Consider the following 23,926-nt stretch of genomic DNA (forward strand, 5'->3'; position numbering starts at 1 on the left):
ATTAAAAGCGCTTAATTGCCTTCCAGATTTATTCATTATTCGTGTTTTATAAAGAGAAAACAGCGTCCATATTCATGTTTCAGGATATAACGAATTTCACGTCCTTCCATTTCAGAGAGAACAGTTTAAAAGATACCAATTAGATTGCCAGTGCCACAAACTAACTTCTGGAATCGATAGCCAAAATAACCAGTATCATACCCAGCGCACATCACCGCATACTTTGTCAGAGAAGCAAGCAGAAACTGTATGATATATTCGTCCTCTTTTGTGTGTCACCCTCACCAAGCACCGAAGTTTTTACCTGTTCCGTGCATGTGCACCTGCCAATATTATTAGTGTTATCTGAGATCAATGGCGATAGACTGCACCCTCTTTGCCCAGTGAGGTGAGAGCTATAATTATCTGCAATCATGCAAGAATCGGAGGGTTCGTGCCTCTTGGCACCCTCTCCGAAAGAGAGCCTTCGCGCCCTTTTCCAGCGAGCATTGGCGCCTTTTCCAGCGAACCCCTCGCCGAAAGAAGGGGACCTCAAGCAACCCCAAAACCTTCCTTTTACAAATATCGAGTTGTTCGATTTTAACGATAGACAATCGAGAGTTCATAAGAAGAACTAATAACGTGCTGATGCAAATCGCAGAGGGGGAACATAACCTCGCTTTTGTCATGCATTTGCGTAACAGTGAACACCTGGGTCGGGTAAGGTGGGGAGAGTTTAAACAGAGATGATGGTGTTGGTGATAAGGGCTCTGGAAATGATGTTACTTTTCATACGGATTCTGGTGCTGATGGTAAAAAACAATAATATTTTGACTGAAGGTGATATTATTAATAATGATCATAATAGTATTGATGGAAATCATGGTAGTAATGATCAACATGATAATGAAAAATCAAAAATGTTAATAATGCTATTAATGATATCTTTAATGATGATGATAACTGTAATCTGGATGACAATGATGATGATGATGTGTTGTTTGTTGAAGTAATAGATACTTTCTGGCAATGCTGCAAACGATGGTGAATATAAAAATCATAATTACAGTTGTAGGATTATGACAGTGAGTATAGCTATTTAAAAAGATAAGTTAGGAATCAGTTCCTACCCAAATAGTTTAACAAAAAACACACATGTAAAGAAACATCCAATTTAAATGGAAAGGAGAGGTTTTCCTCGTGGTTTCGATGCAATTATCAGTAATAAAACGTTCACGAACGTTTTCATGGCTCTCAACTGGCAATCTGAGTGACCGAGGTTCGACTCCCGGACCTAATAAGAACGGACAGATGGGAGCGTTTCTAAAGATCAAGCAGCGAGCTTATCAAATGGGTGTTAGTCAACCATTCATGGTTACAGCTAATGCGTAGAAAGAGAGAAAGATGAGAGCAAAATAAAAATAGACATGAGTGTCTGCAGTTCAGTAAAAATATTGCGTACTATAAAATTGAAGGGTGAAGCCATTCACAAGATTTACTCTCTCTCTCTCTCTCTCTCTCTCTCTCTCTCTCTCTCTCTCTCTCTCTCTCTCTCTCTCTCTCTCTCTCTCTCTCTCATACATACACGTACAACCTTAGAAGAAGTATTAAGAAAAGGTCAATTCCCTAACTAGCATGGTAAATTTGTGTCAATTTCAAACGCCATCGACACAGTTAGAACATAAGCTAGTTTCAACTCAAAAACAATGGGAAGAATTTGAAGGGAATAACGCTAAAAGGGAGGAAAAGCGCAACATGGATACAAGACCAAACTAAAGTAGAAAATATTTTAACAACACGTAAGAAAACGAAATAGACGTGGGTAGGTCATATAATGAGAATGACAGATAATAGATGAACAAAATGAATGACAGAATGGGTCTCTAGAGATTGCAAATGGAGCAGGGGAAGGATGAGAGAACGATTGATTGACACACTAAGAAACTTGCGGGTTTAGTCTGACATAGAAAGACGATGAGTAGACGCTAGTGGAAGGTCATATCTGAGGCCTTTATCCTGCAGTGGAATAGCTACGGCTGATGATGATGACTATTTTCTGTAACTTAGAACACTCAATATAATCCGGTGGTTACGTAACATTGTAGTGTTTGCGGTTGCGTAGTAAATTGAAAAATGAGACCTACTGTCGAAATAATACCAACTGAATCCTTCAAAGGGGCTCTAAAAGTTAGCTAAACCTGTAGTGGGTGGTTCAAAAAAGTTTCGTTTCCTCCCTAATAACTCTTCGGATTGCTCGAAGTGTTTCAACATTTCTGTAATTCCTAACGGTCTAGAACCTTTTCCACAGGCGATTAATCTACCCTCAGGAACGGGATTATAGTTACATCCGACCTGGTCTAGATCCTGGTATGGCACTGCTCCTTATTATTATTATTATTATTATTATTATTATTATTATTATTATTATTATTATTACTTGCTAAGCTACAACCCTAGTTGGAAAAGCAGGATGCTACAAGATCAGGGGCTCCAACAGGGAAAATGGACCATTGAGGAAAGAAATAAAGTAAAATAAATTATTCTAAGAAGAGTAACAACGTCAAAATAAATATCTCCTATACATACTATACAAACTTTAACAAAATAAGAGGAAGAAAAATAAGATAGAATAGTGTGCCCGAGTGTACCCACAAGCAAGAGAACTCTAACCCAAGACAGTGGAAGACCATGGTACATACGGTATGGCAGTACCCAAGACTAGAGAACAATGGTTTGATTTTGGAGTGAACTTCCTTCTCCTAGAAGAGCTGCTTACCATAGCCAAAGAGTCTCTTCTACCCATAACAGGAGGAAAGTAGTTAACCACTTCGGTGAAGAAGAATTGTTTGGTAATCTCAGTGTTGTCAGGTGTATAAGGACAGAGGAGAATATGTAAAGAATAGGCCAGAATATCTAGTGTGTTTGTAGGCAAAAGGAAAATGAACCGTAACCAGAGAGAAGGATCCAATGTAGTTTTGTCTGGCAATGCAAAAGAAAGCATGTAAAGTTATAAATAGTTTCTTGTTTTGAATACGCTATGCTTTACCTTTTTGGGGAACTAGAAAGTATTTACACGTTTAAGTAATGAGCTTTCTTAGCAAAAATTCTGGAATTTCAATTAATTGTTGCTAAATATCAAATGATTTTTCAACCTTCGAACATCTCTCCTATATAATAAAGAGCAAATGTTTGGCTATTTATACACACCAAACATATATATATATATATATATATATATATATATATATATATATATATATATATATATATATATATATATCCGGTCACGATTTCTCACTGTCCCTGGGGAGGAGAAGGAATAGTCATATTATGGTTGTAATTAGGAAAGGGAATGGGGTGGCAAGGTTTAAATGTGTGCATGTACGTGTGTATATTCATCTGAATATTTATCCGTCATTTTTGACGGGCTGTGTACACTAATATTGAATATTTCAAGTCCTAACTTTCACAAACTTGTCAATGAAGAATCTCTCTCTCTCTCTCTCTCTCTCTCTCTCTCTCTCTCTCTCTCTCTGGACAATGATCTTAATAGTTACATTTAATCTTTTGTACCTCTATTAACCTAGGGTATATTGCATGTACATGTTCGTCGGTCGATTATAGTGGGTCGAAGACATTGCAAGGAGACGGGATAAAAATAGAATAACAGTCACGCAATTATTTCTCTATTACACTATATATATATATATATATATATATATATATATATATATATATATATATATATATATATATATATATGAATATAAATATATATATTTATATATATATATATATAGATAGATAGATAGATAGATAGATATATGTGTATAAATATATATGTATGTATATATATATATATATATATATATATATATATATATATATATATATATATATATATATACTTTCAAATAATGCTTAAGAATGTGAAGGGCTCAATGAGATAATCCTTACCAAATGGAATAGGATTTCTCTCTCTCTCTCTCTCTCTCTCTCTCTCTCTCTCTCTCTCTCTCTCTCTCTCTCTCTCTCTCTCTCTCTCTCCTCGTAGTGTAATGATAAGAGCATTCAGTTCAAAAACTGAGGGACCCGTGCTAGGTTCTCGAATTTTACAAGGTGGATCAAATGACCGAGATCATACAGCTCAAGATGTCTGTTGAACTGAGCACATAATGTATCTATGTGCCAGTTGGCTGTTGTTGATCGCAGCAACGGGAGAGCGTCTTGTAAGTAATCCTCACCTCACTGGGGCGAAACCATCCTCTCTCTCTCTCTCTCTCTCTCTCTCTCTCTCTCTCTCTCTCTCTCTCTCTCTCTCTCTCTCTCTCTCTCTCTCTCTCTTCTAAATTCATGCCATGGATCCATCAACGATATTCAATCATCAGTCTTCGTAGTTTTGCATATCAATAGTTCTCCCTCATTCGACCGTACACTAAATATAACCACGTGACCTTTACAATCCCTTCTCACTCAATATATAGCCCCTGAAAGCCAACTTTACCACCCTTCCCCTCTCCCAGGGAGAGCCTCCCTCTACCAACTCCTTCCCCAGTCTTCTTTTAGATTATTGACACTTGAATTTACCAAAGGGGCTCGAGTTTTAAGTCATTTCTCGTTAACTCTTATAATTATAAACTTTCTTGGTAATTGGAGTTCCCTACTTTTACTGGTCACGTATGTTGAAACCTATTAATCATGAAGGTCTTTCCTGTTTTCTTTCTTAATTGTTTTCAAGGTTCGTTTTTTAGGGCTTGTCATTTGTTGACAATGAATTGGATTTTCTCTTTATTCTTGCTTTTGTATTTAAATATTTTAGCAGTTACTTAAGTGATAGTGATATTTTTCCTCACATTGATTTAATGTTTATGTGCTATAATTATGTTTTGTTCTTTTTAAATATCTTTTATTCTTCTTAAAGTTCTTTATGATGGAGTCAGTGAACGAGTAATCCTTTTCTTTTTTAATCAAAATTTGATATATCATTTTCAATGCTATTGATTGTGAAACGTTTCTGTCGTTATCGATTGTGTTATATTTCCTTCGTAGTATACGGTGACTTTAGAAACACATCTTAATTTTGACTTCCGGTAATAAATCTGTCGGAGATATCTCTACCATCGCTATTTTCAACAACATTTTCTACTCGTGGTTAAATGAGACTAACCTTTCCTTTAGAGGAAGCTACAAACAACAGCTTTCCTGTTCGTATTTCAGAACAGAAACCAAGACTGTTCACAGAATGAACTTCTACTTTTCAATAACTTATAGAATGAACTTAATTGTCATATTTGAAATGGTGTTAACTAAAAACTATGTGAAATCCTACAAGACTGCAGTTATTGAAGAGGAAAAACTAGTGTGAAAATCTTTGAGCAGGAACGATTTGCTTTAATAAAAGATCTTTACATTTCGTTGAACAAGCCTCGTCCCAAGGTACTTTCAATGTGCTTTAAAGGTGGCACTTTTTATATTTATATGTTTCATGGGAAAAAAGCATATAGAAAATGCAAACAAATATATATATTTGCATATATATATACATATACATATATATATATATATATATATATATATATATATGTATATATATATATATATATATATATATATATATATATATATATATATATGTATATATACATATATATATGTATATATATATATATATATATATATATGTATTTATTTAATTTATGTATATAATATATATATATATATATATATATATATATATATATATATATATATATATATATATATATATATATATATATATATTTATTTTTTCATTTATATATATGTATGTAAATATATATATATATATATATATATATATATATATATATATATCTATATCTATATATATATATATATATATATATATATATATGTATGTATATATATATATATATAGATATAGATATATATATATATATATATATATATATATATATATACTGTATATATATAGATACTGTATATATATATATATATATATATATATATATATATATATATATATATATATATATATATATATATATATATATATATATATATATATACAGTATCTATATATATATATATATATATATATATATATATATATATATATATATATATATATCAGTCACGTATAAATCTAATTACTGTACAAAGTTTAGTCTAAGAATAATGTTGATATTTTTGTTCGAGGAATGAAATGAGACAAACTTAAATGGTTGTATTCAAGCTCTTAATAAAACGTATCCATATAATAGCCATGATATGGTTCCATATGCTTGGAATCTTATTACAGTATTATATATTATATCTCGCTGGAAGTAATACGGACTGTGAATCCCCCCATTCCATTACTGCTTTCTAACTGTATAAAATAGAAATATTGTAACTGAAGGTTTCCGGTGACCGCTTTTTATATTTTGGAAGGCTTTTTTTTTCTTGATAAGTATTATAGCTAGGTAAACAAGACCATCTGTTTTCAGTGGTGGTCACAACAGACAGAGGGTAAACCACATTTCACTCACAATAACAATGAGAAGCCGTTATAGCAACACATTATTAACGCTGCAGTTGGGTTATACACCTGCTGTGATCTCACGACAGTAAAGGAAATAGCATTATTAAGGATGGTAGTAGTAGTAGTAGTAGTAGTAGTAGTAGTAGTAGTAGTAGTAGTAAAATTTTTGAATAACATTATACATTTCAACAATGTCGTTTATAGGTATAAAGGTCGCTCGTGAATGGTAGAGACAAGGGACATGACATTGCCCTTGACACTGACCATATACACTTTATGACCAGCGCCCAATCTCCCTCTTCATCAAGATAGCTCCTGGAAGGACCAGGCAATGGCTGTTGATAACTCAGCAGGTAGACCTAGTGTCTCCGCCAAGCCCCCAATCTATTGCTAACATGGATGGTGAGATTGCAGACACTACAAGAAAGTTTCAAATCATCCAGAATTAGTGCCTCTCGAACTACCTCCAAACAGAATGCCAGGCACGGATATTTCAAGTAGCCTTCAATATCCCGTTGGATTAAAGGAAGGCTATAGGGATAGGCTACTATGATTTCAACATGTAATAGTAGTCGACGTATTTTGTTAAATTGTATTTTCTAAAATGGTTTTAACTTGCCATACTTTAGCAATACATTTGAAATAGAGTGATGCTATAAGGATAATATGATTAAGAGTAGTAGTAGTAGTAGTAGTAGTAGTAGTAGTAGTAGTAGTAGTAGTAGTAGTAGCAATATTTAGTAAAATTACATGTTATGTAAAATAGCTGGGATATATGTTTATAAAGTTGAAAAAAAAAAACATATGAAAATTGGTGTGTATATTCCTCGTAACCTGCAAGAACAGTGGTAGCATTAGTATTTGGAGTACCTGTCGTTTACTGTAATGTGGTTATTAGTCTAATGATGTTGATGATGATTATAACATTGATAATCGCTTCATTATTGAAGGTAATTTTTATTATCAAGGCATGAATTCCGAGAGGAAAAAAAATTAACTTTAAGTTGCGAAGATTGTCGTTGTAATAATAATAATAATAATAATAATAATAATAATAATAATAATAATAATAATGATAATAATAATAATAATAATAATAATAATAATAATAATAATAATAATAATAATAATAATCTGGTAACGTTGGTAGTTTTACCCAGTAAGGGTAATAATTATATGATGAAGAGGACGAGAATGATAGAGGTGGAATAAACATTGATATTAAAATGTTAGTTACGACGTTTATCTCTAGGGTATGTGTAAATAATCAATTTACTTGTAAATATGTCGATTTCTAAAATAATTATCGAACTCCGTCAAATCTCAATCGACACTGTTAGAGAAAACCTTAATTTTTATCGGAAATTCCCCGTAAAAATACACTGTTTTCAACCGTATTTCAGTAAAATACAGGCGACCGTAATATCACTCTTTTACGTCAATATAGGCGTTTTTGAAACGGTAATAATCCTGGAATAAATGTTGCCAGACTTTAGCCGTTTTTTTTATGCAGATTTTTAACAGTATTTCTAATTGGTTCCTACATTTCGTAACATTTTCCATTCACGCCTTATCATCAAAATCTTTTCTCCATATTTCATTTCCTCCGTTAATTTTGTGCCCCTCTTCCAATCTTTCTTTCTTTCTCTATTTCCCCATCTCCCCTCATCGACCATGTCCAGCGCCGTGGGAACCTGTCACTGTAACCTGATCTGACCCCCAAAACCTGGCGTGACCCTGCCACTGGACATCTCACAATACAGAGCCATGTTTCAAAATTCATCGTTCAAAAAGAATATACTGAACCATATTTAGTAATTTATTTAAAGAAGAAAATTTTACATCTGTTTCATCAAATTGATTTTGCAAAATGTTCCCAATCAATCTAGTGACATTGAACATCAGAATTTGACAGACCTCTAGAAAGCTTGATACCGCATGGTGGTAAAACGCTCGATATTTCCATCTACATGAGTGAAGTCATCTGGGACTGCAGGTCTTTAAGGAGCTCCAGAGGATACCACAGGATACCGAGGGAATCATAAGGATAGCTCTCCTTAGCCCCTGTCCCTCCCTCCCCCTCCCAACAAACATTCCAACTCCACATGTTTCACCAGTTATCGTTGTTGGCAATCATTCCCCTTAACTATTATATTACAAACGTTCCCTCGTTCATTCCAAATCAATGCTGAGCTCTGAAATATTCCCTGACATTACTGCGTTGGTCAATAGGGGTTGAGATTACCATTGGCACAGCATCGTAGAAACTTGTTTGCTGTTTATTGAGATGATAAAGAGATCCCAGTTTTCAGCCAGGTCGGTTAGAACTATAAATCTTTTGCCCACACATGAGATGGCCAATGTGTTTACTCTGGTTCGGTAGACGGATGATGTTTTCTCTGTTTTCTCTGTCGATCTGTCCGCAGAGAGCCTTGGTGGGACAGTGCTGGTTTCTGTCACTGCCCAGGGTGGTTTCCTGTTACATTTAAAGGCCCTTGTGATTGGGCTACATGTGAATTTATTCTATGAAATGTGATACTTATCGACCTACATTCGTGGATTAACGTGCTAACATACAAAAAGACTTGTTAAGTCTGAAAACGGTTTTTAAAGAGTTTTATAAAGTTCTAGTGCCTGTTTAGTTTTGTTGTTGTTGTTTTTATATACAAATTTGTAACATTGTTCACATATTCTTTGCTCCTCTGTACTTCAATTGAGTTTTAAATTTCACAATACTTTTTTTCATAATGCATTATGAACTCTTTTGTTTTTATCGTTTATAGGTACATGAAGAAGGATAATACATTTTAGTAGATAGATAGATAAAAAGATAGATAGATAGATAAATAAAGCCAACTGCATGACAGAAAAAATAAGTCCATTAACTTAAGTGGATTTTACAACAACAACAAAATTCATTTTACTACCTTTTTATAAAATGAATCTATAATTTCTTTGGTATATGGATATAAATACTTTTGTATGTATATGTATATATATATATATATATATATATATATATATATATATATATATATATATATATATATATATATATAATATATGTATGTACATACACACACACACACACACACACACACATATATATATATATATATATATATATATATATATATATATATATATATATATATTTATGTGTGTGTGTAGATATATAAGTGTATGATATATATGCAAATATATATATAGATAGATTGGTATACATATAAATACATATATATATATATATATATATATATATATATATATATATGTATGTATATGTATATGTGTGTATGTGTATAGCTATGTATACACATGTATTTGTATTTTCATATATATTCATATATATATGCATAGATATTTGAATATCCTGATATAAGTATACTGTATATACGAGTATACAATAGAAATATATCGAGAGATAGCGAGATAGAAACCAATATTATTCCTATATCCTGCAAGAGGTCTTGATACTTGATTTAAAGGTCATTTCTATCTTTATCTAACTGCTAGATTATGTATTTCGTACACTCCGACAATTTCTCCTTACTTTTCTTCCTCATTTCTATATTCATTCACATTTCTAATTCATATCTAGAAGTTTTACTTGTATTTTTTTTATTATCCTGGTTTTTTCTTTATTATTCTGTTTGTCTATATCAACCATCAAATACAAATGAAAGTAATAATGATAAATGAAAGTAATAATTATAATCAAATAGTAACAATAAAACAGTGAAATTAGTCATTTCAATAATGCTCAACTTTTCCATACGTTTTTTATGATAATCTATTTTAATTTTATTATGTTTTTTTAGTATTTTTTGAGTCTCGAATTATGATTTTATATTTCAGTGAACTAGAATACACTCACTAACAGTTGATTTATTTCAGTAATATATTTTAACATATGTATGATAGTTATTTTTACTATTCAAACAATATGCCATGAATCATTATTATTATTATTATTATTATTATTATTATTATTATTATTATTATTATCATTTTTATCATTATTATTATTATTAGTATTATTATTATTATTACCTTTTACGATAATAATAAACACACTTATAATTATCTTATTTATAATAAGAAAAAAATTAAATATATGAAATAAAATAAAAAAAAAAAGCGTGAAGGAAATAGCACCAGCAGACTAAAGAAATAAAACCGCCCTCGTGGTTGATATATTACCTACCGAGTGAAAGATTCGTAGAACATGTGTGTGTGTGTGTGTTTGTGTGCTTTCGAGTTTCCCCTCGCAGTGGTGGGAACTATTTTGGAAACCTGTGGATGGGAACCTGCGGAGACCTGACGGCGGTTAGTGGTCAGGGAAGCGTGTGGCACCACAGTTAAACGGGGCGAACCTGCATGTAGGTTTTGGCCAGGTCATTCGTCTACATTCTTCAATCAATGGCTAAGGGCATGCCATGAGATGTGCTACTGGATGACCGTTAAATGAATAGATAAATAAATGAATAAATATATATATATATATATATATATATATATATATATATATATATATATATACAAATATATATATATATATATATATATATATATATATATATATATATATACAAATATATATATATATATATAAACTGTACAGTATATATGTATATATACATATATATACATATATATATATATATGTATGTATGTATATATATATATATATATATACATATATGTATATATATATATATATATATATATATATATATATATATATATATATATATATATATATATATATATATATTTATATATATATAAATATATGTATACAAATATATATATATATATATATATATATGTATGAATGTATATATACATATATATATATATATATATATATATATATATATATATATATATATATATATATATATATATATATATATATATACATTATTACGTCTATGAACAGCAAACACCTACATAAGACAATATCATGTTTTTTTTCTTGTATGTTTTCATACTATCTAGATTATTTTTCATGTTTATTTGATCGTCATTCACAAACATTCATACACATCAAGCTCCTCTTGCTTATATAGATGCGCGTTTTTATGTAGGTTACATGTAAATTTGATTGTCATTTAATGAAGATAAATGATAAAAATATCTAGGAAAAGAATGGTGTTCAACTCCATGAGATAAGGAAGGATTTATATTTCAGGAATTCAACACAATGTGAGGTAGCTAACAACTATGACATTTATCATCCCTTGATCACACACATATATATATATATATATATATATATATATATATATATATATATATATATATATATATATATATATATATATATATATATATATATATATATATATATATATATTTACATATATCCATCCATCCATATACCAAGGCACTTCCCCCAATTTTGGGGGGTAGCCGACACCAACAATGAAACAAAACAAAAAGGGGACCTCTACTCTCTATGTTCCTTCAGCCTAATCAGGGACTCAACCGAGTTCAGCTGGTACTGCTAGGGTGCCACAGCCCAACCTCCCACATTTCCACCACAGATGAAGCTTCATAATGCTGACTCCCCTACTGCTGCTACCTCCGCGGTCATCTAAGGCACCGGAGGAAGCAGCAAGGCCTACTGGAACTGCGTCACAATCGCTCGCCATTCATTCCTATTTCTAGCACGCTCTCTTGCCTCTCTCACATCTATCCTCCTATCACCCAGAGCTTTCTTCACACCATCCATCCACCCAAACCTTGGCCTTCCTCTTGTACTTCTCCCATCAACTCTTGCATTCATCACCTTCTTTAGCAGACAACCATTTTCCATTCTCTCAACATGGCCAAACCACCTCAACACATTCATATCCACTCTAGCCGCTAACTCATTTCTTACACCCGTTCTCTCCCTCACCACTTCGTTCCTAACCCTATCTACTCGAGATACACCAGCCATACTCCTTAGACACTTCATCTCAAACACATTCAATTTCTGTCTCTCCATCACTTTCATTCCCCACGACTCCGATCCATACATCACAGTTGGTACAATCACTTTCTCATACAGAACTCTCTTTACATTCATGCCCAACCCTCTATTTTTTACTACTCCCTTAACTGCCCCCAACACTTTGCAACCTTCATTCACTCTCTGACGTACATCTGCTTCCACTCCACCATTTGCTGCAACAATATATATATATATGTATATATATATATATATATATATATATATATATATATATATATATATATATATATATATATATATATATATATATATATATTTACATATATATATAGATATATATATATATATATATATATATATATATATATATATATATATATATATATGTATATATATATATATGTGTGTGTGTGTGTGTGTGTGTGTTTGCGTAATAAATTTTGCACATTTAGGCGTGATTTTTCCTATTCAAGTTTGCCATATATTTAAATACATTAATGTCTGGTTTTTTTTTTTACCGACCTCGGGATCAGAGTTCCAAGGTGAAATCACTCAAAGACAATAGAAACTGACCGGCCGGGAATCAAACCCTAGGCCAGGATACTTGAACGACAGTGACCGTACCATTTAGCCAAGAAGAAAGATAAAAGTCATTGTCAATTCTTCTATAAATCTACTTGTCGAATTAAGGTTTTTTGTACTTAGAATTGAAATCAACCCATCTTCACCATCGTAGCTTATTGGTAGGTTTGTACTTGGCTTTCAATTAATGATAAATTTTGTACATATAGACCATTAATACTAGTAGGACCATCTGATTAAATACTTTTCTTCTTAGAGTTGATGGTAGTTTACGTTCATAATCTCATCTTGTTGCCACATGACTGAAGGACAAAGGGCTTAGACATATCCTTCCACCCCCGTTTGTTCATGTTCTTTCTCTTCCAGTCTACCCGTAAATTTCTCCTACCTCGTCAATCCGTCGCCTTCTCTTCTTTACCCTGCTTCCTTTGCAATCTCAAGGGATCAATTCCTTATTTAGAAATGTATAAATAAAAAATAACTATCTTCAAACAAGTAAAAGAAGGAATAGTACTCTGATAAAAGTTCGTGGGTGTCCCTAGGTATAGGCATTTGTCAATTAATGGTGGCATTTTCTAAGCAATTATTATTTCTGTGAAGAAATCCTTCTTTTACGCCAAACTTCATGAAAAATTCCAGTTATTTTGTATCAGCTCAAGTCTGACAAAGTAATCAGCCGTCTTCTTGAAACAATAATTGTCAGCTTTTACCTGCATTAATTTTCTACAAAGAATACAAAACTTCCTTTAATCAGACAGTATATCTGTGATGGTGAAATCTATGTAAATATTCAAGTGATCTGTATTGGTCCAACTTTTCTAAGCTATTCAATTAATCATAGATACTAAGCTGTCTTATATCGAAAGGCAAATCAGTCATTGACAAATCTTCCTGTGTTATTTACATAATCAGTTACGAGAAACCCTTATTAACCAATCACTGGTTCTTCTGTTTGTTTTTGTGAATACAGTATATAACACATTTTACAATTATATAGTTATATGGACGTGAAAATATCATCTCATTCACTATAATTGATTTGCACCCCACATAAATTTGAACCTTTTTTTTTTATTATTATTATTATAAGAGAACCTAAAAGTAACTTTTAATCTCCTTAATTTTTCGGCTGATAGGTAAAATTGGTGAAAGAAGAACGAGAGCAGTTAGCTAGGTAACTATATTACATGGAATAGTTTAGAAAATTAAGTATTAGTAAAAATAATGTGAAGTGTGGTTTAGCCACAATTTTATTTGTATGAATGCTAAATATTTCAATTCAGATGCTATCTTTCTTATCATGATTTTACAATATAATTGTATCTTAGAAATGGGAGAATTGTCGTTAGCGTTTCAAATATTTCTAATCCAGCGACTATTTCTAAACGAATTCGTTTAATCTTTATGTAGTGGGGACGAGCAACAAGTTCCATGGATGGAATTTAGATGCACAATTTATTTCTAATTGATACCGAATTAAATACAGGATTTATTTGTAATTGATACTGAGTTAAATACATGATTTATTTGTAACTGATACCGAGTTAAATACATGATTTATATGTAACTGATACCGGGTTGAATACATGATCTATTTGTAATTGATGCCGAGTTAAATACATGATTTATTTGTAATTGATACGGAGTTAAAAGCATGATCTATTTATAATTGATACCGAGTTGAATACATGATTTACTTGTAACTGAAATAGAGTTAAATACATGATTTATTTGTAACTGAAATTCAGGTAAATACATTATTTATTTGTAATTGAATCCGAGTACCCTTTCTGAGCTAGAATACCTTAACGTTTGCTTGTGTATCGCCATGATCAGCAAAGCTGTACTAGTTAGGTTCACCCATACTAAGTTGGTTAGTTTTGAGCGATCAGACGAAAATCTCCCACCATCACCATTCCGCACTGGCCAGCGTAGTGATCAAAGCTGGTCAAACGCCAGACATGAATTGACGTTTTCCGAGGCCTTTTTCCTCCAGTGGAAACGGTGGCATTTGTTGTTGTCGTTGTATTTGATGCTGAGTGAATATGAATAACAAACGCATAAACGTTACTTGTTTTAAGAGTAATCGGGATTAATACCCCAGAACAGCCGATAAAGAAGGAAAATCAAGTGACTTCGACCAAAGGACAACATCGCCTTAGATACAGCACAAACCTCGATCCCCGTTCTTAAAAGGGCAGAGTTCGACCTCGTGCCTCATCATCTCTGACACCATAAACAACAACAACAAAACAGTTGAACAGTTGAGTAAATGTTTTCAATCCTCAGAATGTCCATATTTATCTACACCTTCAACTCGGCAACGAAAAAATAGTGAGATTGAGATAGTGAGAGAGAAAGAAAGAGATAAATGTTAATGATCCTGAACCCTCTTACCTAAAATGCCAACGTGTTTTGACCCTATTCTGTATCGCCTCTTGAGAGATTACTAATGAGGCTATGATACAAAATGAATTATGGTAATTGCATATTTGCTGGTAGGAGAGGCGTGTGCCGAGCACATGCATGGGCTGTGTAAGTGTAAATGCACGTTTAGTGTATCTATTTATACATTATAGAAAGTACTATTTTAATGTCAACATACGCATTGTGAAAGGATATATGTTTATCGATATGTGATGGCTGTGCACCAAATAAAGTGCGAATGTGAGTTGAATAAATGCACTGTACATCTATTTTTGTGTGATCATGAGTCTTTATATATATGGATAAATATCAACACAACATCGTGTTCAAATAGAAATAAATTTCTACCTCATACTTGGGATCGAACGCTAGCCCCTTCTAATGAAAGGCCAGGTCGAAACCAACCATGTCACGAGAGCCCATAAAAGAATTGGAACCTGACGCTAACAGCTGTCCGAGGATTTACCTGGCGAGACATCAGTCTCTTACCAGCGAGTTTTACCCAATTCCCCGGGCCACCACGTGACACAATTGGTAGTAATTCATTCAAATTACCCCTAATGAGTCAATATGGATAAATATCAACACAACATCGTGTTCAAATAGAAATAAATTTCTACCTCATACTTGGGATCGAACGCTAGCCCCTTCTAATGAAAGGCCAGGTCGAAACCAACCATGTCACGAGAGCCCATAAAAGAATTGGAACCTGACGCTAACAGCTGTCCGAGGATTTACCTGGCGAGACATCAGTCTCTTACCAGCGAGTTTTACCCAATTCCCCGGGCCACCACGTGACACAATTGGTAGTAATTCATTCAAATTACCCCTAATGAGTCAATATGGATAAATATCAACACAACATCGTGTTCAAATAGAAATAAATTTCTACCTCATACTTGGGATCGAACGCTAGCCCCTTCTAATGAAAGGCCAGGTCGAAACCAACCATGTCACGAGAGCCCATAAAAGAATTGGAACCTGACGCTAACAGCTGTCCGAGGATTTACCTGGCGAGACATCAGTCTCTTACCAGCGAGTTTTACCCAATTCCCCGGGCCACCACGTGACACAATTGGTAGTAATTCATTCAAATTACCCCTAATGAGTCAATATGGATAAATATCAACACAACATCGTGTTCAAATAGAAATAAATTTCTACCTCATACTTGGGATCGAACGCTAGCCCCTTCTAATGAAAGGCCAGGTCGAAACCAACCATGTCACGAGAGCCCATAAAAGAATTGGAACCTGACGCTAACAGCTGTCCGAGGATTTACCTGGCGAGACATCAGTCTCTTACCAGCGAGTTTTACCCAATTCCCCGGGCCACCACGTGACACAATTGGTAGTAATTCATTCAAATTACCCCTAATGAGTCAATATGGATAAATATCAACACAACATCGTGTTCAAATAGAAATAAATTTCTACCTCATACTTGGGATCGAACGCTAGCCCCTTCTAATGAAAGGCCAGGTCGAAACCAACCATGTCACGAGAGCCCATAAAAGAATTGGAACCTGACGCTAACAGCTGTCCGAGGATTTACCTGGCGAGACATCAGTCTCTTACCAGCGAGTTTTACCCAATTCCCCGGGCCACCACGTGACACAATTGGTAGTAATTCATTCAAATTACCCCTAATGAGTCAATATGGATAAATATCAACACAACATCGTGTTCAAATAGAAATAAATTTCTACCTCATACTTGGGATCGAACGCTAGCCCCTTCTAATGAAAGGCCAGGTCGAAACCAACCATGTCACGAGAGCCCATAAAAGAATTGGAACCTGACGCTAACAGCTGTCCGAGGATTTACCTGGCGAGACATCAGTCTCTTACCAGCGAGTTTTACCCAATTCCCCGGGCCACCACGTGACACAATTGGTAGTAATTCATTCAAATTACCCCTAATGAGTCAATATGGATAAATATCAACACAACATCGTGTTCAAATAGAAATAAATTTCTACCTCATACTTGGGATCGAACGCTAGCCCCTTCTAATGAAAGGCCAGGTCGAAACCAACCATGTCACGAGAGCCCATAAAAGAATTGGAACCTGACGCTAACAGCTGTCCGAGGATTTACCTGGCGAGACATCAGTCTCTTACCAGCGAGTTTTACCCAATTCCCCGGGCCACCACGTGACACAATTGGTAGTAATTCATTCAAATTACCCCTAATGAGTCAATATGGATAAATATCAACACAACATCGTGTTCAAATAGAAATAAATTTCTACCTCATACTTGGGATCGAACGCTAGCCCCTTCTAATGAAAGGCCAGGTCGAAACCAACCATGTCACGAGAGCCCATAAAAGAATTGGAACCTGACGCTAACAGCTGTCCGAGGATTTACCTGGCGAGACATCAGTCTCTTACCAGCGAGTTTTACCCAATTCCCCGGGCCACCACGTGACACAATTGGTAGTAATTCATTCAAATTACCCCTAATGAGTCAATATGGATAAATATCAACACAACATCGTGTTCAAATAGAAATAAATTTCTACCTCATACTTGGGATCGAACGCTAGCCCCTTCTAATGAAAGGCCAGGTCGAAACCAACCATGTCACGAGAGCCCATAAAAGAATTGGAACCTGACGCTAACAGCTGTCCGAGGATTTACCTGGCGAGACATCAGTCTCTTACCAGCGAGTTTTACCCAATTCCCCGGGCCACCACGTGACACAATTGGTAGTAATTCATTCAAATTACCCCTAATGAGTCAATATGGATAAATATCAACACAACATCGTGTTCAAATAGAAATAAATTTCTACCTCATACTTGGGATCGAACGCTAGCCCCTTCTAATGAAAGGCCAGGTCGAAACAAACCATGTCACGTGAGCCCATAAAAGAATTGGAACCTGACGCTAACAGCTGTCCGAGGATTTACCTGGCGAGACATCAGTCTCTTACCATATATATATATTTTATATATATATAAAATATATATATATATATATATATATATATATATATATATATATATGTATATATATATATATATATATATATATATATATATATATATATATATATATATATAAAAATTTGTATATGCATTCATATACTGTACTTTACATAAAACTGCTGTGCACTACACTTTCATTCACTAAATTTATGCATGTATAAACATTCCTATGAATAGGTGCTCGTTCGCAAGTACAATCAACTTCTTGCTGAACATGAGGCGCAAATGAAACGTTGAGTTATTTTGAGTGAGAGAAACTAATCGGCAAATCACACTTTACACAAAAGGGAAGGCAACTATTGTGTTTGTGCGCTGGTGCTCGTCTTGAAGGATTGGCTGCACACCTACAGACCCCTTGCTTGATACGGAAACACCTTTTTCTTTGTTTTTTTTTTTTTGGGGGGGGGGGTGAGGAGGGAGGAGGATAGGGAGCAGTAGGTTAGGAGGACTATTATTCCTCTTAATCAGAAGTCAAACTTTACAAACCATTATTGTCTTATTTTATTCTTTCTTTTTTCATTTCCTCATTTCTGTATTTTCATACGTGTTGCACTCTTTATCACTTCTGTTTTTTACTAATTTCTCCCAAACTCCAATTTGTTCACGTTTGTTCATTATTTCTCCCAAGTACTTGTTTCCTCTTTTCCTCATTTGTTCCCTTAATCTTTTCATCTTGTCACTTTAAACTCGTTCACCTAATACGTTTTCTTCCTTACCATTCTCTTTGAAAGTGAGTAGACAGATATTTGCTCAATAGCAAGATAGATAAAGTAAGAGATGAAGAGAAAGCGATAAAGAGAAGAACACAAACAGAGAAATATTAATACTAATGATACACTACAATTCAGTTCATAGGCTAAATACAAACGAGTAAAAATGTAAAAGAAATAATTTCTTGGTGACTAATATTTCTTTACAATAGAAAATAAAGGGAAAGGACGAGGAAGTTAGTTCAATTTTATAATAATATAGAGAAAATATTAGCAGAGGGGGCACATAGCACATCACATCTAGGACTAAATCAAGTGTTTCAAGGGCTACAGAAAAAAATAAAGATAAATAGGTGTACCACATAATGAAACACATCCTTAAATTATTTCAACATATAATATTTTTAGAAAAAGAATCTATCTTGTCGGATGTGTCGAAAAAGTGTCGACTAAATTCAACACATAACATAATAAAATGTCCATAAATAAGATAACGAGCATTATCAAGATCAAAATTATCAAACACCTTTTACATTACATGAAAACATAAAACGTCTGTTTCTATTACCATCGATATCATGAAATAAAAAAATGGTTTCAGAATATCTATATTAAAATCATCTTATTAAGATTAAATTAGTTTTATAATTATCCATCTATCCTTGATGACTCCTTATATACTTATAGTCTTTTTTATGCTGCTATGGTTAGTTAGTGCCATAGCCTCTGTACCATGGTCTTCCACTGTCTTGGGTTGGAGATCTCTGGCTTGAGGGTACACTTGGGCACACTATTCTATCTAGTTTCTCTTCCTCTTGTTTTGTTAATGGTTTTATAGTTTATACAGGAAATATTTGTTTTAAAGTTGTTACTGCTCTTAAAATATTTTATATTTCTTTATTCCCTTTCCTCACTGGGCTATTTTCCCTGTTGGAGCCCCTGGCCTTGTAGCTTACTGCTTTTCAAACTAGGGTTGTAGTTTAGCAAGTAATAATAATAATAATATGAATATGAATATGAATAATATGAATATGAATATGAATATGAATATGAATAATATACATCATATAAACCCCACTTTTAAACAGAGATACTTGTACAGACTGAACTCAAGTAATTAGCCTCATTTCTCCTTCAATGTTGTAGAAGTTACTCTCGAGTGATGACATGAAGGGTGACCTCGCTCTTGACCCTCGATCCCACAAGTGAGGGCCACATGTAACCCGGAGGTCACAGGTCAACTGAGGTTATAATGAGTCCACTGAGGGGAATTCTCACTCAAAGGGGAAAACTAAAGATATTTGAGGGGAGGAGGATCTGTATTATTGGCAAAATGGGAAGAAAGAAAATACTTGAACACATTTATGAGAGAACCAGGATGGGTTTATGACCTTTTTATGGTTCTGATTTTCTACAAACAAGAGCTTTTCTTTTCATTTCGTTGCATTTAGATTTAGGAAATTTTGTTTAAAATCCATTATCTTTTTATTGCTTAGTTACCTTTCGCTAAAATTATTCAAAATTTACTTAATAAAGTTTTGTATACAACCTATCATCTTTTGTTATTGCTTAGTGAAATTTTCTTTAAAAAGTTTTTATTAACTTTATGAAGTCTCATATATAATCTAATATCTTCTTTTATCGCTTAATGAATTTCGCTTGATTAAGAAATATGATTTTTTTAATTTTCTTTCATCTTTTTTACTTATATCGCTTCGCCCATTTTGTGATTATAAGTTTGTGACATATGTGTATTTCGAGAATTATATGTCCTGCTTTTAATTTTCTCTGTTTTCAGTGAGACATTTTTATTAGATATTGTTTTTATTTATAATGTAATATTTTTATTTTTTTTTGTCAATTCGAAATATCATCTTCCTTTCGTTTACCGTTTGTATTTGAATGTGGTTCATGTTGATATTATTGTTATCATGATCAATATTAACCCAATAGTAGTAGAACTATTATTATTATTATTACTATTATTATTATTATTATTATTATTATTATTATTATTATTATTATTATTTTAGCTGATATTTTTACTGTCTATGTTAATATTGAAATAAAAAATTAATTTAAAGATTTAAAGGTCGCTCATGGGTGCCAGAAATAACAGATAGATTAGCTTAGGACTAGGGATGACCATGCAATAGCTACCGAGTCTCAGCAGGAAACCTAGGTAGCCGCCAAATCCTGTCCTTCACTTGCAGGATAAGTAAGATTATGGTACACTTATAACAGTAATCGTGCCGTCAGAGAGGTGTTAAATCAGGGACACAGATATTGAGTCTCCAAAGTTTTTACTATGGAGAAAGTCAAGATATCAAAATATGTGAAGGGTAATATTCCCTTCGTTTTAAACACTCCCATAAACAACTAATTATTATTATTAATAATTGCTAGGCTGCAACCCTAGTCGGAAAAGCAAGATGCTATAAGTCCAGGGTCCCCAACAGGGAAAATAGCCCAGTAAGGAAAAGAAATAAGTAACAAAATTGAAATAAATATTTCTAATATAAACTATAGAAACTTAACAAAACAAGAGGAAGAGAAATATGATAGATTAGTGTGCCCAAGCAGCTTACCATAGCTTAAGAGTTTCTTCTGACTTTACCAAGAGGAAAGTAACCACCGTACAATGATTTATCCTCTTAGTCGTGATTATTCAAAACACTGCTCTTGGATTTGAGTCACTTAATGCCGTTTATAACACAGCAACAGTGAGTGAAGATTCGAAATATGTTACTGTAATTCACATGAAATATTGAAACAGTTTTAAATTATGCTTACTGTAGATCAATTTTCAAATATTTATTCATACTATCAAATCGTGCACAAAATAAACTTTAGGTAAAAGCAAAGAGCATTCGGAGGTGAAATTCACAAAAAGGATGAAAATATTTCACAATTACATATTTGCACGTTGTCATGAAAAAAAAATAGTTTAAGAATTTCCATATTGAAATCCTCATGATAATAAGAAAATATTTGTGGTTTTATGTATCCACTTATCTTTGATGACTCTTTATATAGTTATAATTTACATCATCAGCGTTTGGTTAACATTAAACTTTTCTAATTTTTCATATACCTAATTATCATTGTTATTATTAAACGAAATGCAGAAATTATCCTTCCTATAATGAACAGTTTTGTTTATATTATTATGCCTGCGAAAGAAACAGTTAGACAGATCAAAGATGTTTTCGTTCTTTGCTTTTCCTCACAAGCTTCTTTTTAGCTCTTCGGCACAAACTTCTTTTCTTTTCCTCACAAGCTTCTTCTTCGCTTTTCCTCACTAGCTACTTCTTTGCTTTTCCTCACTAGCTTCGTTTTTCTTTTCCTCACAAGCTTTTTCGATGCTTTTCTTCATGAGCATTTTCTTCGCTCTTCGGCACAAGCTTCTTCTTTTCTTTTCCCCACAAGCTCCTTCTTTGCTTTTCCTTATTAGCTTCGTTTTTCTTTTCCTCACTAGCTTCGTTTTTCTTTTCCTCAAAAGCTTCTTCACTGCTTTTCCTCACAAGCTTCTTCTTCGCTGTTTGGCACAAGCTTCTTCTTTTCTTTTCCTCACAAGCTGCTTCTTCTGTTTTCCTCACAAGCTCCTTCTTTGCTTTTCCTCACTTGCTTCGTTTTTCTTCTTCTCACAAGCATCTTCGATGCTTTTCCTCACAAGCCTCTTCTTTTCTTTTCTTCACAAAATTCTTTTTAGCTCTTCAGCACAAGCTTCTTCTTTTCTTTTCCTCACAAGCTTCTTCTTCTATTTTCCTCACAAGCTCCTTCTTTGCTTTTCCTCGCTAGCTTCGTTTTTCTTTTCCTCACAAGCTTCTTTGATGCTTTTCCTCACAAGCTTCTTCTTCGCTCTTTGGCACAAACTTCTTCTTTTCTTTTCCTCACAAGCTTCTTCTTCGCTTTTCCTCACAAGCTCCATCTTTGCTTTTCCTCATTAGCTTCGTTTTTCTTTTCCTCAAAAGCTTCTTCATCGCTTTTCCTCACAAGCTCCTTCTTTGCTTTTCCTCATTAGCTTTATTTGTCTTTTCCTCACAAGCTTCTTCAGTGCTTTTCCTCACAAGCTTCTTCTTTGCTTTTCCTCATTAGCTTTGTTTGTCTTTTCCTCACAAGCTTCTTCAGTGCTTCTCCTCACAAGCTCCTTCTTTGCTTTTCCTCACTAGCTTCGTTTTTCTTTTCCTCAGAAGGTTCTTCATCGCTTTTCCTCACAAGCTCCTTCTTTGCTTTTCCTCATTAACTTCGTTTTTCTTTTCCTCACAAGCTTCTTCAGTGCTTTTCCTCACAAGCTTCTTCTTCGCTCTTTGGCACAAACTTCTTTTCTTTTCCTCACAAGCTTCTTCTTCGCTTTTCTTCACAAGCTCCATCTTTGCTTTTCCTAACTAGCGTCGTTCTTCTTTTCCTCACAAGCTTCTTCTTTTCTTTTCCTCACAAGCTTCTTTTTAGCTCTTCGGCACAAGCTTCTTCTTTGCTTTTCCTCACAAGCTTCTTCTTCGCTTTTCCTCACAAGCTCCATCTTTGCTTTTCCTCACTAGCTTCGCTTTTCTTTTCCTCGCAAGCTTCTTCAATGCTTTTCCTCACAAGCTTCTTCTTCACTCTTCGGCATAAGCTTCTTCTTTTCTTTTCCTTACAAGCTTCTTTTTTTTTCCTTACAAGCTTCTTCTTCTGTTTTCCTCACAAGCTCCTTCTTTGCTTTTCCTCATTAGCTTTGTTTGTCTTTTCCTCACAAGCTTCTTCAATGC

The sequence above is a fragment of the Palaemon carinicauda genome, chromosome 6 (assembly GCF_036898095.1).
Source record: "Palaemon carinicauda isolate YSFRI2023 chromosome 6, ASM3689809v2, whole genome shotgun sequence".
Taxonomy (NCBI): domain Eukaryota; kingdom Metazoa; phylum Arthropoda; class Malacostraca; order Decapoda; family Palaemonidae; genus Palaemon; species Palaemon carinicauda.